This window comes from Uloborus diversus, chromosome 2, assembly GCF_026930045.1.
Source record: "Uloborus diversus isolate 005 chromosome 2, Udiv.v.3.1, whole genome shotgun sequence".
Classification (NCBI taxonomy): domain Eukaryota; kingdom Metazoa; phylum Arthropoda; class Arachnida; order Araneae; family Uloboridae; genus Uloborus; species Uloborus diversus.
The window spans coordinates 185126976-185146509 of record NC_072732.1 but is presented as its reverse complement, the minus strand read 5'-3'; the positions used below and the strand labels follow the sequence as shown (position 1 = coordinate 185146509).

The following is a 19534-nucleotide window of genomic DNA, read 5'->3' as shown; positions in this document are numbered from 1 at the left end:
AGAGAGAATAAATTTCAATTAGACACTTTGAAAATAAGCTATTTTTGACTGATTGCCTTTTTTATCGCATCTTAAAAAGTCACATATTAAAATTGTATGTCACGGGCGGCCCAACTTCTTTTCTCCTGATTTGATTTTGTATTGCTTTTAAAAGTCTTTGTGTCCCAAAAGAAGATTATTTTCGTTACCCAGAAAATAAAGGCTACCAATTTTAATTTAATTGCTCAAATTTTAAGTCTCTCAAAGAATTTTAGTTTGTCAGCAACAGCAAGAAATAGCCCAATCAGAAACCAACATCAATACGAAACTGATAACCTTTTTATGTTTTTGCGTTCATTGACTAACCCCGATCAGGAAACCTCCGAGTACAGTGTTGATTCCATTTCATAAGTTGTAAGCCCATCTGTAGTAAAAGTATCGATTTCTATACTCAAGAATACAAAACTACGCCAAATAATATTTCAAATCCATTAATAAAGTAACTTACATAAGAACTTAAACAAATTAAAAATATAAATATTTACTTAAAGAAAATGTAAACACTTGGCACTTTTTTTACTCTATTTAGTATGTTTAATGAATTATGCAGGAACCTTGACATTTTTCGGCTTTATTTTCTGAAATCTGAAAAATAGTAAAACTGCACATGAAAATCAAATAAAGAAAAAAATGAATAGTATACATTCAAAGGACTCAAAGAATAGCACAACATTCATAAATGGACTACAATGTTTTCCAGCAAAGCAAAATTCCTAGAGTATAAGCGAACTAAATGAGATTTCTAAAATTAAGTTCATTCAAATAGCATATCATTTATTGCATCGTGAGATGAATATAATAAATCAAGATTAAATATTTTTACATAATAATTAATACTGAAAAGTTATTCTTACAAACTAGTAAAAAAAAAATCAACCTTGATAAGAGAATATATATTCAACTCTTCCTCGTTTGCTTGTTTGTTTACTAACACAAAGGCCATAGCAATTACGGTCATGAACATGATTGCAATTTTTGAAAAATAAGCCATGGCTCCACTCGATCCTACTCAGTGAGTTCTGATTATTTGGATATTTAACTATTCGCAACTCCAGAGCTTGAATACGCTACCTTGCGGTGATTAACAATACTAAAGAAAAGGGTAAAACATTCCATTCACGTGTTTTCTTTGGCGTAAAACCCAGGCATCAGACAGTTTATGGTGTAATGTAATTTCAGAAGAATAGAAAAGAAAACTTCCCACAAACACGATGAAAAATTACTGCCACTCACTAAGCGTCAAAGCAAGTTATAAGCTACGGCATTTGTTTGTTTTACCTTTTTCATCCGCACAGTTTGGAACAGACGAGGTGAGGAGAAGCAATTTATAACTTCATTACATAACGCATTATAGTATTGCTATTGAATTCTAAATTCATGAAAGATACGAATTCATTTCAGAAGAAATTTTCCTTTTTGTTAACAAAATATAACAAAAAACAAAGCTACAAAATACTACGTTTCGGATTCCGGAAGCTTGAATTTAATACATATGGAGGTTTACGACAGATCCGTATCCATTTTAACAGAAAGATGCCCATTTGACGGTAAATCAAGTGCCGTTTTCGATTTTCCAGAGCTGGGACAAAACTAAAACTGCTGCCTTTACCAGCTCCTATGGAAGTTTTTGTGTCGAGCATAAATGAATAAATGATAAAAACACAGAAATAGGGTAAACTGAACTTCTGTCTTCAGACGTTGCCACCCGGTAAAGAGTCCCTCTTGCTCCCCCTTCCTCCCATAGACCTGGCATTGGATAAAACAAGAATGATTCTGGCAAAACTAGAGTCCCTATATGAAAACGTAGTTTTCAGAGTTACGACAACGCGGCATCATTTTCCTATTGGTCGAAGACCGCCTGAGGCAGTGTTTCTTCTTCTCCCGTAGGATTAACATGGAGCGTATGACAGTGCTGTGGAAAAACCCAGAATCTGGAAAATTAAAGGTGAGTCCAAGATTTTAATGCTCATATTACTGTTCTACAATGTTCAAATTATACGTATGTAGCTTTACTTGAGTGAGTCCATTCCTATTTCTTTACCTAATGCGTAATTATATCAAGAACATGTGTTCCGGTGTGCTAAAATTTCCTTCTGACACTTTATTTCGGTCTTTTATAGTTAGTTTTCCTGTTAAATCGATTATTCCAATCACAACGTTATTGAAAAACAACACTTTAAGACAAGGCAAAAGTTTAAATTGTGTAAATTAAATTTTTTTAACGCTAGATCTCTGTATTCGGTTTGGCGCGATCAATTTCGTGCTTGGCGACGAGTGGATGTAAACAAAACACACACTTGTGGTGTACGTGAGGATGTCTTAACATGTGGTTTGTGTTATAAATGCTGAATGTTGCAGAATTTTTTTTTTTAAATAAATGTGACTTGATATTAAAACCCATTTTAACTTATGTTTTAATGTTAGGGCTTTTATTTTTGCCGATCATTGACAAAAATTGACTTATGTATCGTTTTTAATATTCCTTCAAGCTATAAAACTCCAAGTTAAATCTTCTCTTTATGCAACGTGAGTATTTAGTGTCAAATTTTTGTTTATTGAAAGGAGATGCAGAGGAAATAAAATGCTTATAAATTATAGAACTTTCAATGCTTGCTGGCAGTATCTTGTAATAACATTTAGATTTAAGGAAAAACGATTTGTTATCATTTTCTGCCAAATATTTATTAGTTAAAAATTGTAAAAAAAAAAAATGTCAATTCAATTATGAAATTAATGTCACCACATGAATTTGCCAAAGCGTTTGAGGTGGATATGAAGTAGAACACTTGCTTGACACACGGCAGTTTTTATCGATTTTTTAGGTTGAGCGAGCCAATTTAAAATGTACTATTTTATTAAAAATTTAATGAATTGTAGGCAGTTTTGGTTATTTTGGTAATTTACTCTTTTTTATTCAACAAGCATGTCACTCTCTGTGTGTTCCATCATAAACAGAAAACTGAGATGTTCTAAGTTCGTTTCAAGTAGTGTGTTGGTACTTTTTATTATGCTCTAATTAGGGTTACTAATTTTTAGGTTGCCTTGTTATTTCCTTTACATGCTACTCTTTCTTTATCACCTGAAGAATAAAGTGCATGCTATCACCCCGCTTCAGGTTAGTAAAAATTTCTATTTTTATTGAGAAAATGATTTTTAAATAATTATGGCCATGATTGATACATAATTAAGTTTTAACAAGGGTTGAATTACCTTTGAGATCAGGACCGTTATCATGGGCTTTTGAGATTGTAAAAGTCCTCCCAGCCACAGCTCTTGTTTGTCAGAAATTAGGTACATTTAAAGTTTTGCATGTTGAAATATCAATACTTTTATGATAAAATGCTGAATCAAAGATTTTTTAAGTGAAACTTTTTATGCAAGGGCTTTGAAGTTATGATCCAATCTTTTTGCGTGACGAAAAGTGGTGGGGATAAGCAATGTCGGTTAGAAGGAAAGCAGTGGCTTGCTTGCCTTCAGGTATGGGAGAAAAGTGAGACATTACACTCTTCTCGCTTCCTTTCTCATTTTGTATGGTTGCATGTACTGCGTTCAGGCAGCACGGAGATCAATATGTACATTTGTCGTAAACAGATCATTTCGCTTCTTAAGAAGGAAGAAGATGATCATTATCAATGGACACATGTATATAATTTTATGTAAAAATATGAATAAGAAACACAATCTGTTCAAAAGTATTTGATGAATAGTTAAAATGTTTCTCGTCTATCGTGTGTCATTATGACACAACCTGTTTCTTGGAATCAAACTTTAGAAGAATTCTACTCTTCTAGATCAGCAAAAAAATAAAGTACATGAAGCTCTCACCCCACATCAAGTTCGTAAAAATTTCGATATTTGGTGGGAAAATGATTTTTAAATAATCCTATCTCGATTAATGTGGAGTTAAATTTTAATTAGTGTATGATTGCATTTTAAAATAAAGACTCATCGTGGGGTTTTGAGATTATCTGTAAAGATCAGGGTTCGAAAATATCCGATATTTTGATATACAGTCGAGTCCCGACTTACGCGAGGGATGCGTTCCAAGACCCCTCGCCAGGGTTGGGTTTTGGACTGTCCAAAACACTGGTTTAGGACAGGACAGGTGGTTTTTACCATCCAAAACTGTCTTAAACTGTCCAAAACTAAAGGAGTGTAATATAATCAATTTGTTTTGATGCAATATTCGTAATACATAGATATTAATGAAGTTTAATTAATGAGTATTCAATAATATTTTTCTAGAAATGTTCATTTAAAAAATATTTTACTTAAAATAAAAATTTCCTTATGTAACAGTTAGTAGAGTTATGAAAAGAAATACACATCACTACCAAGACCATAGACTAATAATAAGAGTAGACCGAGCTATGGCAACCCTTTTGCTGCTCATAAACCAAACCATGTGACTGGTGGATATCCTAGCAACAGCGGGCGTTAATCGTAGCAGACGATCAACGCCAGCGCGAAATAAAATAAATAGAATTGATGGAACACGGAAGAATGATCTTTTATGGAGTCCGATTTGTAAATTTGTTATTCTAAGTTGTAAATATTTTGTTAATATAGTGAGTTTTTCGTTTAGATAGTATTGTGCATTTTCTTTAGTCAATTTCAATAACTCTCTAAGCAATAAAAGATGTAAGCGACCAAGAAGAACCAGCAAACGGTAAGATTTTTACCTACAGTTTCAATTTAAGATACCGATTAGTACATTGTTGCGTTAACGCAAAACGTTTACGCCATTTCGTTCACGCCAGCGCTGACAGCTCCAAATGAAATAAAAGTTACCGAAAACTGATCAAAAACTATTACTAATGTCAAAATAATGCATAACTAAAAGAAAAATAGTTCAATGTCTCCACCTGGAAGTTTTTTTTAATGAAAACACATTGTCTTAAAATACATGTCGAGTGCCAAACTATAGATAATGCTGCCATCTAGCAACCATGCTGCCAAAGTCTTCGCCAAGCCCTTCCACTAGTCACATGATACATCTATGAACCAATTTTCTTCATCAGCAAGAATGAGAAAGCTCGGTCTACTCTTATTATTAGTCTATGACCAAGACAACTAATTTCAGTTCCATTTATTTATAACTCAAAGGAATGCTATTAAATGTGCAATAAATATTGAGGTGAAAAAAAAAAGTTTAATTTTTTTTTAATCGTTTTTGCAAATAATTTTTATGTAATGTTTTAAAAAAAAATCACTTTTTTAATCATAGATTAAAGAACAATAAATTGATGATTAAACACTTAATTATAAAAATCTTGTGCTATTCTTTTTTTAGTTCATATTTTTAATATAATACATTCTGTAACTACAAAAATTTGTAATTTATTGCATTTAAGTCAATTATTGAACTATATTTTGAACACTTTCTTTTGCACATATGCATAAATGTGGAAAAATTTGGTTAATGAAGAAAAAAACTCCTGCATACAAATTGAAATTTTTATTGAAGAATTTAATTTCTACATAACTAGATTAAAATCAGCTGCATAAATAAGTTAAATATTTATACTTGAATATCCACATTGAATAAATGTATTAAATATTCCAAAAAATAGTTTTGGACACATTCGGACACAAGGGTTTTGAACAGGATGGTTAAAACCTTGCCAATCCTGTTTTCATTTGCACACATGCATAAACATAGGGAAATTTGGTTACTATTATCAAAAAAATAATAAATAAAAAATAATATAGACTCATGCATACAAATTGAAATTGTAATCAAGAATTCAACTTCTATGTAACTAGATTAAAATCAGCTGCACAAATAAGTTGAATGTTCTTATTGAATAAATGTTCAATTTAAAGCATTACTTTAATACATTTTATTCTGTTTTTAATGTTTTTTCACAAAATACAATTTTTCTAAAAACATAGTTTTGGACACTTTTAGACAGTTTTGGACACAAGGGTTTTAGACAGGACGGTAAAAACCAGGATTTTTACCGTAGTGTCCAAAACCTTGCCAACCCTGCCCCTCGCATAAGTCGAAATTTCGCGTTGTGGAAAATATGTACGTAAAAACTTTTATAAACATAACCAATCATTTTAGACACGTGTAAACACAACCTTAAACAGTTAAAAACCTTTTTTTAACCATACCTTACTGTTTCTTACATAAAGAACTAAATTTTTATTTGTATTTAAAAAAAAGCCGTTTTATTCAACATAAAATACTGCTATGATGCACAAAAACAATGATCAATGGGAAAGAAAGACATAAAATAAACCAGTACTGTACGTATGGCATGTAGTAAGGAGAACAAATGCCCTATAGTTGTACCGTACAGTTGATTCAGTAATGATATTTGTAACTTAAAAAAAAGTGAAAATGATAATTTATGCTGCAATTATTCTAATATATTTTTAAATACAGTTGCTTCATTGGTTCTTTTATAAAGTTTCCATCTATGGCATTACCCCTCTTCCTGGTTTCTTTAATTTACAATAAAAAACAGCTTCCATTTTCATAATTTTTGCATTTTGCTTGGATACTATTACTCGGTGAACTTTTATGGATTTCCTTTTCTTGACCTATACATATGGAAGATTCACTCATACCGTCATACCTAATTGTTGTGCTACCGTTCGAAGCATTTTTTGGTTCAGCTTCAGCTTTTCAAGAAGCTTTACCTTTTCTTTAATTGTCAGAAACGTTCTCTTTTCTTTCTATTTTCACCTACTTTAGATAAAGCAGTGCTCCTAGGTGTCGTTATATTTCGTTAAATTTCGCATTTAGAATGAAAAAAAAAATAATGGAAAATGAGAAGTAGTTATTTATATAAGCGATAAAAAACTAGTACAGTGTGGGTACTTCTGCTCTCAGTGATTCTAAAGGGATGAAGGTCCGTTCACGAAAAGAACTTACTCACCGCGGTTCCTTTCTGAAAATTTTCATGTTGCGGGCGAGGAATTCGCGCTAGCTCAAAAATTCTTTACTGTTGAAAAAATCGCGTTATAGCCATTTCGCGTAAGTCGGATCGCTTTGTAGCGGGAGTCGACTGTATATTGGATATTTTGATATTCATCCGATGTTTTCAACCAATGCAAAATAAAGTGTTTAGTAACTGCTTCCTTAAATCAAAGTTATTTATTTTCTTATATTACTATTATAATGCATCAACTTTAAAAGTAATTTTTCTTTCATTATTTATATTCATTATTACATGTTCATTATTTTGCCTCACCTACTCAAAAAGTAATTCAATTGCATCCGAGTTCATTTCAACCACTCATAAAAATAAATATATAAATAAATAAATATTCAATTTATCAGAGCTTATCTTAATTTGTTGAAGTCTTTAGAAAATCAATACTTTTGTCAGGAAATAGAACATTGAAATAAAGGGAAATTCAAATGCTCTAAAACAGTGGTGGCTTTCAAAACTGATTCATGTGGCCAGCTGAAATATCAGGTATAGATAAATGAATTTACTAAAAAATGTGGCTTTATTTTAAAGAATTTAAATTCAAGCATCAGTATATTGCATTCTCTATATTTTTGCTTCACTTAAATTTATATATTAAAAACAAACAAAAACAGTTTATAATTAATTTCTTTAGTATGCACTCACATTTTTTTCAATCACAATCACAAGTAAGTGCTTTGATGAGGTAGTGGCATTCACGTAATAGTTTAAGACAGGAGTTAAATTTTTTTTCCCGCAATCTTGACTAAAACCATTAAAAAAATTAATTCATAGTTTTCTGAAACGTACTCAGGACTGCTGAAATAACACTTTCTGGAATAAAATTTGTTCAATATAACTGTACCATGTGATTTCATTATAGGATTTGTAGGACCATAGGAGCTATTTGTTGATCAAAAAATAAAATAAAAAATATTAATATTATTCAAATAATTGGAACCCGTACAACATGTCCCTTTGTCCAACGTGCCCCACCTCCCTCTACAATTTTGTTGTGAATATTCCTAAGTGAGGTGCAGAAAAAACAAGCAAGTTTTCTCACGTTTCCTAAAAAATTTAGAATTACGAACGTTCATTACTTATTTTAGTCATCATAAACTGATGATTTCTCTTCTTAAAGGCAAAGATGATGCACAGTAACAAATATGTACATAATTTTATATACATAATTAAATGAAAAACAATCTATGCTAGTCAAAAGGGACTGATGAATTATGTAAAATATTCCCCTGTAATATGTGTTTTACTTTTTCAAGTGTTTTTAAAACACATCCTGTTATTTGAAATTAAATTTTACAACACACTTAATGCAAAGTAGTTGAAATACAGCTCTATTTCAATTAAAGTGTGTTTATTTATTTTCCAGTTATAATTTTATGAACTAGTTTAAAAAAACATTCCTGCCAATTTGTGTTCAGCTGTATTGATGATTTAGCACATTTGAAGAGTTTTACTTCTGCTTTTAAATTTATTTGCCCTTAATGTTTTTTTTAGTTTCTTCCAGATATTCTGCAACTTGAAGAAAGCTCAACTACTAGCTGAACTATAGCCCTGATGCAGATGTTCTAGAAAACTCATGATAGTATTGTACTGTTCGCTTAAAGAATTGTATAATAGAATGATCTCCAATATTTAGTTTACAAGGATGTCCAGAAATCATTTTCCAAGTTTTCTTAGCATGACAGCTTTATCAAAGCTAATGAAGTTGTTTAAAAAAAAAATAATAAGCTTCCATACATAAAATGCCATTCATGTTTGTTATGCTTCTTATTATGCTGATGACTTCAGGAAATTTGTTGCTAAAATGGTCTTTGGACTTTCAGCAATGACATGCAAACCAACAAAAATTCTGTGTTTAAATGCTAAATAGTGTAATTAAATGAAATTTTGATCTTCTTCATACAAACAGTGCTGTATTTCTGATTTGTCACGCTTATTATCATATTTATTATCATTCATTTGTATAATAATATTGAAATGTAAAGAGGTAAAACAAACAATAATTTTGCAAAGAAATTGAGAAATAGCTGGAATTCTGTTTTGAGTCTCTAAATTTAGAGTTTTGAATTTGTTTTGTAAAACAAATGCGTTAAAGTTTATGCTTGTTTGTCATGTAAAAATATTGTTTTCAATTTAGATTTTTAATAAATTTTTCGGTATTCAATGCAAGGCTAAAAAATTCAGGTATACATAAAATTATGAAAGATATATTTAGGTTTGTTTATTTCAGCATTAAATGAACAGTTCATTGATGCTTATTCTCTTTGTGTAGTTATCCAGAAATCCCCCCCCCCTCTCAAGAAGAGATTTTTCTCCCCACTTAAACTACAGGACAGGATTTGAATAACTGCAAATAACTCCATTTTTGGAAAGGATAGGCAGCAACTGTTATCTTAGTCCACTTCCGACTGTCAATGCACCTTCTCTGTTTCTGACTAAATTCTGGAAGCATTTTTCAGCATGTTGGAATATAGGTCATATTCATCCATCCATGATACAGGGTAATGAATGGAATTGCAATCTATATGAAAAAATCTGAACAAAAATTCAATTTATTTCAATCAAGTTTTTTTTTTTTTTTTTTCACAAACATTCACTTCACAAATAGTATAAAAGAAAATAAATTACAATCATCGGTATATTTTGCCCTGTCTAATCGAAACTCCCTAATTGAGTAGATGGGAATAAAGCCTATAACAAAATTTATTTTCTTTATTTTTCTATGCTTATAAACGACTGAAATTTTTTATTAAACTTGTGTTTTGTCCATAGTTATTAGTTTTAGGAAATGATACTTTGGAGTAAAGAATTTTTAAAAATTTGATAATAATAACCACATTTTGAACATGTGAATATGTGAATATTTTAAAGTTACGTTGCATTTCAGAAAACACAAAGATTAATCTTTGCTTATTTTGTTACTTAAGCAGTTATTGACAATAATAGTTTGCCCCAAAATCTATAAAAACTACAAATTTTGTTTTGGTACCCTGAATTTGATTTTAATTGCCTCATTGAGAAAAATGTCTTTGTTTTCTTTTTTTTTTCTTTTTTTTTTTGTGTGTGTGTGTGTAAAAATGTTAGAAATTCTATGTTTGTAATAAAGTTTACAGATGTAACCACATCAAAAAATAAATTGAGCATTAGAGACTTTTGTTGTAATCTTTATGTGGTAATGACCTGAACTGTTAGTATGGAATGAATGAGTTTTCTTCATGCTAAGTTGTATTTAAAATCTCTGTCAAAATTAAATGTAAACATTGCTTTTCCACAAACATTGAAAATAAGTACAAGTCCTCTACTGGTGCTGGGAATGATTTTTTTCTTTGTTTCATTAAGAAACTGTCTACTTTCTTTTCTTTATAATATTGTTTTGATTTGAAAATATTGTTCAAAATGTAAGTAATAGATGCATGATGTGATGCAGAGAAATAAATAAATAACAATGGATACATTTGTTTCTTATTCATATGAGTTGAAAATAAGTCATGTTTCAAATTACACCCCCTCAACTCCTCAATTTATTTCTGAATATTTCTATCTACATCAAATTAAAGTAATAATTTTCAACTTTATTCAAATTAATATTTTAACCAAGAGTGCCTACTGAACCACTAAAATATTTAGAGGTTCTTGGTATTCTTTCTTTCTTTTTTGGGGGGGGGGGAGCTGTTACCTCGGTTTTGACCATCTACCTATTTCTAGTATTGAACTTTCAAATTTTCCTTTGCATATTTTTCATTCAAATTTTTAATTAAATGTTTAACTTAATCACATTTAAATCAGACAATTGTACAGCGTAAACTTAAACATGCAATTGTAATTAGCATTTTTTTTAATAGCAAACCATTTTAATTAGTGATATTGCTTTTTAGATGGTTACAGGAAATATTTTTAGATTTAAAACTCTTTACAACGTTTGCCTTTCCGAAACAAAAACAAGCAATTTCTAATGTGCAATATCTGTCGTTCATTTATTTATTTTCATTTTCTTACCTTTTTTTATCTCTTTATTTATTTTGAATCAATTAAATTCTAACACATGGAGGTGAGAATTCACATGCTGCGAACCAAAAAAAGAAAGAAAATTTATTACAAAAAAAAAAAAAAAAACTGTCGCCAGATTTAAATGGATATATTTTTGCTGAAATTAAAAAATAATAAATTATTCCTTTGTTTTAACTGTAAAAGGCATGTGACAGCAAAGTTGCACTTTTTGAAGATTAGCCCATTAGTGACTCAAGTTTTTAATTAAACTAATGTTTTCTTTTTCGAATGAAAATGCTGAAAATTTTGTGTTTTAAATAAAGTTTATAGATACAATAACACCAAAAAGTAAATTGAACAACAGAGATCTATGTTGTTTACAACAACAACAAGATTACAACAATAAGATCATGCTATTGATCTGAAAACTTGCATGAAATAAATGAGTTTTCCTCATGCTAAATTGTTTTCAATTTTTAGTTTTTGCTTTGTCATAAAAATTCAAAATAAGTACAAGTCCTTTTTTGGTGCTCTGAATTGTTTTAATTTTGTTTCATTAAAAAAATATCTACTATCTAACTACCTTTCATTCTAGTATTGTAATAATTGGTATAAAAATGTTGTTGAAAATTTTAAATAATAGATAGTGTACTTTCAAGAAATAAATATAAAATAATGGAGACATCTGTTTCTTATGCATATAAGAATGTTGAAAAAATATGTCAAAATACACCCCCCCCCCCTCCTTAACTTCCCAATTTATTTCTGAATATTTCTATCTGCATCTAGTTTCAAATAAAAATGACCTCTGATTAACATAATTTCAGTTTTCAACTTTATACAAATTAATCTATTAACTAGGTGTGCCCACTAAACCATTAAAATATTCAGAGGTTCTTAATCTCTCTTTTTTTTTTTTTTTGGAGTGGGTTGGGGCGAGATAGGATCCCCGCAGTGTGGGGTGCCCCACGTCTTAAGGGGTCCCACGGCCTATGAAATTAAAGAAAAAAATTGAAAAAACCTAGCACTAAGACTTATTTAACGTTACAAATATACACTGATGGCCTCTGGGTAGGGGCTATACAGATTTTGTTGCAGGGAGACCTAAAATGTATAGATCCTGGCCTGGATAGGATACCTTGTTTTAAGCTTCTACATATTTCTTTTATTACTCTATCAAACTTTCCTTTGCATATACATGGGTGCCACACCCCCTAACAGCACCCACCGCCCCCCCCCCCCGCCCCCCCGTAGGTGGGCATCCTAGGCATATATTTCCTTTCGGAATTTTTAAGCTAATGCTAAACTTTGTTCCATTTAAATCAGAAAAGTGTATATTTTTCCTTTTATAGAAAAAAAATAAGTAATGCTTTTGATATCAATACAAGAAATATTTCTATGTTCAAAAATCTTTATAAAGCTTAATTTAATGTAGCAAAAACAAGCAATTTTTTATGTTCGTTATTTGTTGCTTATTTATTTATTTTAATTTTCTTAATCAGTTTTCATTCTTTCATTCATTTTGAATCAATTAAAATTATAATATAATTTTCGTTGTCTCGGAATCTTTTGATTAATTTAAAATTGATCGTATTAAGAGAATAAGGTTTAAGAAAAAAAATCTGCTCTTAATTTTGCTAACACAGGGCCATTTTGTCTTTTTTTAATGTTTGAATCAAAATCGAGCGTTTCATTTATTGACTGCATGCATTTCAGAATCCGCGTTCTTTTAGAACCCGTTTCAGCCTCTCTTCCCGCTCCCGCGTGTGACTATTTTTTGTAACGAAACTCGAAAGCGAACAAGGAGCCAATCTTGCAGCTTGGCGGCAGCCCTATCTTCCCCCTGTAACCGGTTGCGTTTTCCGAGCGTAGCTGTTGTCGCAACTCTGAAAACTACGTTTTCATATAGGGACTCTAGGCAAAACCACATAGCAGAAACAGGAGTGCCCCCCCCCCACCCTTAAGAGTAAGGGCACATCCTCTAAATAAAACTCTCCAAAAGCAAAAGCCCTCCCTCCAAAAAATGAAAAATACTCCTCAAAACAACCCCCTAAAATTTTCAATGGCGCAGTCTGTACCATGACTCCCCTCGCCCCCTCCAGGTGGGAATCCCTGACAGAAAGCATGGACAACTAGAACGGGGAGCAACTGCCTCTTCGAAAAGTAAAGGAGAATTGGCCCTCCACTTAGTTCAAACTTTTATGACAAATTGAAAAATTATCGAATCTCGTGCTTTTAGAAAGAAGAAGTATGTCAATGAGTGTGTTTTTATATTTTTCTCATGTTATTATTTCATAGAACTAAAACGGAATTTTGAATTAGAAAAGAGGAGTTACCGAGAACATCCTCTCGCTTTTTGAGGTGGTGTAACACGAATTGTATTCGAAAAGATCATTTAATCAACAACGAAGTTAAAATCCAACAATATGACCAAATTTCTTTAAATAGGGGTTCGCTTTAGGGACGCTTCACATATACCCCAATCCCACATCTCTTTTGAATTCCGCTTTTTTGATGCACCAGCCGTCTCTATGTAAGAAAGATTCTCTTTTGTGATTAATAAAGTAAAATTTCAATGCAACAAACATTATGCCCTTGATTCTTCAATAAAGAGATATATGCTCATTCTTTTCAGTAGGAAGTTTCTCTTTTGGTGAAAAAGTAAAAAAGTACGCCGACAATAGCATTGGCTGAACCAATCACTCGACATACATTTGTTTGTGCAAATTAACATGGACGCAGTTTGCGCGATTTATTCAGAGATCCAGAACACTCCTTGGGATCCAGTACCCACCCCTATACGAGATTTTACCGGTTTGATGGGACCCTGGTGATTGCTCTGGTTTTTTAATCCAGATCAGGAGTTGAACAACCCCTTACCCAGCGCCCCAGAGGTATTGATTTGGAATGGGAACTTGGAGGACTTTATGATCAGGAACATATTTAACGTGCACAGTCACCATTAAAGAACATAATGGATCTTCGATCGGCTGGCATCGAACCCTGAACCCTCCAGTTACGCGCCCAACGTCTTACCGATCGGGTCACCACGGCAAACTACGCAATCGCTGACGAGCAAGACTTTATGTCATGTTCCAGTGTCTTTCTTGAGTGAACTTCATGAACAATGCCATTTATTACAGCGGAAAGATCTTCTTCTCTCTCTCTCTCTCTTTTTCTTTCGGTGGCAAAGTTAAATAACATTGAAGAAAAGTTTCTGACGAAAAGAAAAAAAAAACCTAATCAAGAACCAGGTTCTGAAAAATCGTTTTTAATCTTTTTGAAACGTTCTATTTTTTCTCCTCAAATCCCCATGATCCCAAGCATCTAAAAGTTATAATTTTGCAAAAATTTTAATCCATCTTTTCAGATTTTCTATTCATGCTAAAAGTAATATGAACAGTCAAGTCATAAGTCGTATAATTTTAAAAGTTATACAATAATGTGTAATACATGATAGAATATTCTATACAATTAATATAAAGCTGTAGAGTTCGTTTGTTTGAGCGCGCTAATCTCAAGAACTACTGGTTCCAATTGAAAAATTATTTTCATGTTGAATAGTCCATTCATTGAGAATGGCTATTGGCTATATAACATCACGCTATGACGAATAGGAGTGGAGCAGCAATAAAAAATGTTATGAAATCTATGCTATTAATATAAAGCTGTAGAGTTTGCTTGTTTGAACGCGCTGATCTCAGGAACAACTGATTCAAATTGAAAAATTATGTTTGTGTTGACCAGTCCATTCACATTGAGGAAGGCTATAGGCTTTTTTTAAAAAATCAGATTGATCGAAATATTTGTAATTGCAAATTAATGCAAATTAAATGTTTAATTAGGTGCTTAGTTCTATGAATTCCTAATAGATGGCGGGGTAATTTTAATTCTATAAACTCCTAACAGAAGGTGGGGGTAAGTTAACTTTTCGAGAGGGCGCTGGCCGACAGCGTTGACAGCTGCGAGGAACCGTGCCCATGCTACGCAGTTGTGATCAGCAAACAAATTTTTGAATGCATTTTTTTTTTCTCTCGATATTCAAGTACATAATTTGATTTTATAGAATTTTTCTGTTGGGTTTTGTTTTCCTTATTTCTTTAGCGTTTGTTTTTGTTCTTATAGTTGAAGGTAGTTACTTATCTAAGTAAATAATTTGATTTGTCGTATTATTCAATTGTGATTGTTCTATATAACATTTTTATTATAGCATTGTTTATATGGCGAAACACTTTAAATTGCAGGGAGAAAAACACCCGCTTCACTCGCTGAATGGCAGGGTTACGGTAGTGTGGTTGCTTGGCACGTTAAGCGATGAACTATGTAGTTGAAGGATTATTTTTGAGTTTTAAAGCTAGCATTAATATTTTTATGTGTTTTGGTGAATAGTTTTAAATTCCAAAGATGCTTTAATAGGTCTTTTGAAAAGGCGTGCACGCATTTTAGTTGAGTAAAAATGATCATTTCACATCAGAAGACAGGCACGGGGAGTGGATTTTTTTTTTGTGGGGGGGGGGGGGTGAACGGACTTCCTTTAAATTCTTAGTACGGGCACTGCCGTGCGGGTACCGCTTGTCAAAAAATAAAATAAATATGTAAAGAGTTATGTAAGTAATGTGCAAGATGTAATAATGTAAGAAATGTGCGCTGAGAAAAATGTGTAGCATAAAAAAAATAATAAAGCATTGAAAATGAAAATGAAAAACACTATCTAAAAAATAAATTTATTTAAATATAATTGGTATTACTAACAACTAAATTAGATACACCGCTCACACCCAGCGGCGCCCCGAACTCAAATTTTTGGGAGGGCGAAAATTCTCAATTTGCCGAATAGAAGTCTAAATTTTACCGAGTGATGATAATTATGTCACGAGTATGTTGTGGCCATCACGAAACTTTCTTCTATATCTTTCTTATGAATTCTGACCCCTCCCCACGCTTGACGAGAAAGCAATATTCCCAACAAAAACAAAACTACACAAACATTGACGACTTAAAAGCCTTGCTTAAATAAAAGACAAATATTTTATTTGTTAACAAATACAAGATGATAACAGTTAAAAATTTTAAATCATTGATTTTCCACTCATTTTCCAACAATTTAAATCACGCGAAAAACACAGATGACAGTCTATTACGATTTACCTTTTTTATTGTTACATTAATAAAGCTATTTTTAATCGCACAAAAAAAAAAAAAAAAAACCTGGAGCGATTGGCGTTGAAATTGAACCAGTGCCTGTTTACATATAGGTTCAAATTTATTCCAAATTTCATCCAGAACGTAGCATCATTTCTTGAGATATGGCACTCGCAATGAAAAAGAAAGAACGTTCGATTGCAACACCCCCTTTTCAGCTATTGACGCCAAAATTAAGTCAGCTCTTGTACCCTCTAAGGGCTACTTGTCGATAAATATTTGTTTGATTCCGTTCATTATTTCTTAAGATATAGCAGTCACAAGTGACGACAAAAAACGCTCTATGGCTCAGCCTCCGTTTGAGCTATTAACTCCAAGATTGAACCAGCACCTGTACATGTTAGGGGACACATATGAATCAAATATAGTTTCATTCCGCCAGTTACTTCCTGGGGAATAGCAAGCACGCATAACTCGAGAAACGTTCCATTACTCTACCCCCTAGGAGGAATTCGCGCCCAAAACCAATGGGCACAAGTTCACATAGGGACACATATGTGTACCAAATTTCGTTCGATTTCAAGCGTTAGTTTTTGCTGTAGAGCGGCTACAATAAACTGGTCACACACATACGGACACACACGCACACACATACACAGACATTTTCCAAAAATGGTCAAAATGGACTCAGCACATCTTAAAACGCTCGAATCCGTCGAAATTCGAAATTCGAAAATTTGCATAAATCCAATACTTTTTGCTATAGATTAGATATAGAAATTCTATAAATTCTACATATTAGATATAGAAAAAAGTAAAATAGAAATATTTGAAGATTAAGGTTACCTCCCGTGACCTCCCATTGGGACGCCCCTGCTCACACCCATAGGCAAGGCCGGACCCCTCAAAGGGTCGCAAACCTTAGAACTTCAGAGGGGCGCATGATATGTCTGCACTTATTTACCAATTATAGATTATATATAACAAGGGGAGGAAGAAAAGGTTTTCATGATGTGTCATTGCTCATTACTAATTACAAACCTTCTTGCATACGTGTTCACACCAGAGGTGCATTTAAAACTTTTATTTGGGCGTTTTGAGGGGTGTTTTTGAGGGGAGAAAAAGTCGTTGTCCTTGTGTGTGTGTGTGTGTGTGTGTGTGGGATTAAAATATTTTGCCTGCTATCTTTTTTTTTTTTTGATTGACCTGAAGAGAGAGAATGGTATTAGGAGAGTAGTGCAGGGTTTTCCTTTAAGTGAGATATGTAACGCTTTAAAATTTAGGGTTTTCTCCTAACAAGGGCGCAACAAGAATTTTCTTTAGAGAGAGCACATAAAACTAAAAAGAAAGATAAAAAGATCCAGATCTAATAGGGAAGGGGAAGGAAGGAAAGGGTGGGGTCCGGGAGTTCTCCCCCGGAAAAAGTTTGACACTTGTTAGTTTTAAAAACGCAATTTTAGACTTCCTTTGCTGATGTTAGGGGAAAAAGAGTACATGGGTCTCAGCGGATATTCTAGAAATTGAAGCCTTAAAAGAACGATTATAGGCCAGATTTACTGAATTTGGGTAAGGAATGAAATTTCAAAGGACTGGCCTCAATCAATTAAAAAAAAAAGATCGAAGTCAATTACTCCTCCCCCTTCAAATTTTCGAAATTAAAATTTAAAAAACTCATTTGTCGACAAACTTTGAAGATTTTACGGAAGTGAGGTTCTGGAGCTTTTCCCGGGAAAAGGTAAAGCAGTAAGTGTAGTTTAAAGAACCTTTTTTTTATTGCTTCGGTTCCCAAAGTGTGTTCCGTGGAACATTAAGGTTCCGCCACGAATTAGTTATTGCAAAACTTATTTTCCACAGTAAATTAATAAAAAAATTTAAAAAAAAACATCAAGGATTTATAATGCCACGACAGATTATAGTTGTAGTCGTCATTGTGTTTCGCATCGACATGCCATCATGACAAAGAAAATTCCATCTGATTTGAAGCAAATTCTTCCTTTAGCTTTAACAGTAGTTTTAACAAGTTTCATGCCCTGCAGTTAGGACTATTCAGCTACATTTATATAATTCATTTTAGAGACATGAGTAGTTAACACAAATAACTACTTTCCCAGACAGAAATGTGCTTGCTTTCAGCAGGAAAGTTTTTATGAGATTGAATGAACTTCCTGACGAACTGAAGCTTTTTTAACTGGAACAAAAAACATCAGTATCTGTAAGCTTTCAATGTTTTCCACGCGGAGCGATAAAGGGATAGAAATATGTACCGAATTTCGTCCAATTCTATGCTTTACGCTTTTAGTTTGAGTGCCCACAATAAATCGGTCAAATACTTGTAGACGCAGACACACGGACAAATTCGAAAAATACTTCAAGTAGGTTGGACACAACTTAAAACTGGCTAATATGTCAAAATATGAAAAATTTCTCGAAACCGAGTTTCTTATACACAAGTAATTATGATAGCGAATGATCATTACTTTTCATTTGACTTTCAGATCGTTAGCATTTTGTCTTAGGGGTTCCTTGAAGTGTAAGTGAAGTACTAAGGGCTCCGTAGGTTCGTAGCTGAAAAAGTTTGGGAACCGCTGTATTAGAGGAAGGCGGTTCGGGGACCCTTGCTCGTATATAAGTCTTAAAAACGCGATTGTAATGCCATATTTTGTAATACAGTGGACGCCGGTTAATTGAATCAACCGCTTTAATGAATCAAATTGTCAAAAACAGAATAAAATTCAGCTTTGTTGAATTAGCCACTTTATGGAATCAAAACCGTTCAGAGCAAACATGATTCATATAAGCGGCGGTCACTCTACTAGAGCCATTTATTTTTTGAAATTATAGCTCCAAAAACGCAATTTTTAGCGATTTTCAAACTTGCTGGGTATTTGGGGCCTCCCCTGGAAATTTTGAGAAATTGAAGATTTGGACATGAAATTTCAGATGCTACATAATACTTTCGGTGTGGAAGGGGGGAGGGAGGGGGTCCGGAGGAGTAGCATTTTGAAAACATATTTATTTTCAGACGAACTAGGAAAAAAAGAAAGGAATAGGAGTTGGGGGGGGGGATAATTAACTGAATAAACTATAACTATTGAATATTTTTTATTCAAAGATTTCTTGAAAAGAAATTAAGATTTTCCCCCTAAAATATTATTCTTATTATTGTTATTTTTAAATTAAAATCACTTTGTTTTACCAATACGTGTTCTATGCTTATCTTCAATAATAAAGAATAGTTCTGAAAAACATTCAACTCAGCGCTCTGGGGGGGGGGGCACCCTTCAGGTTGTGCCACTGACCTCCAACCAAAAGTTCTTTAATAATTGTATAGAAATTTTGCAAAAGGAACCTGTAAAGCTTTTATGGCGTTTCTACTTTAACTGATTACATTACATTTCATTGACTTTCTCGCTCTTTTT

The 19534-nt window shown here is 32.6% G+C and overlaps 1 protein-coding gene and 1 long non-coding RNA gene across 3 annotated transcripts in view; one reads left to right on the top strand and one right to left on the bottom strand.

Annotated features, from left to right (window-relative positions):
• Positions 1 to 19534, bottom strand: part of LOC129217557 (CDGSH iron-sulfur domain-containing protein 3, mitochondrial-like) — a 36306-nt gene that overhangs the window by 6876 nt on the left and 9896 nt on the right. The window lies entirely within an intron of this gene.
• On the top strand, positions 1945 to 8651 carry LOC129217558 (uncharacterized). 2 transcript variants are annotated; one of them, XR_008580226.1, is made up of 3 exons: positions 1945 to 1984; positions 3076 to 3154; positions 8481 to 8651. It is a non-coding gene; the product is annotated as an uncharacterized LOC129217558 (long non-coding RNA). The 2 variants fall into 2 exon arrangements; XR_008580225.1 differs by lacking the exon at positions 1945 to 1984 and adding an exon at positions 2439 to 2565 and having other exon boundaries at positions 8491 to 8651.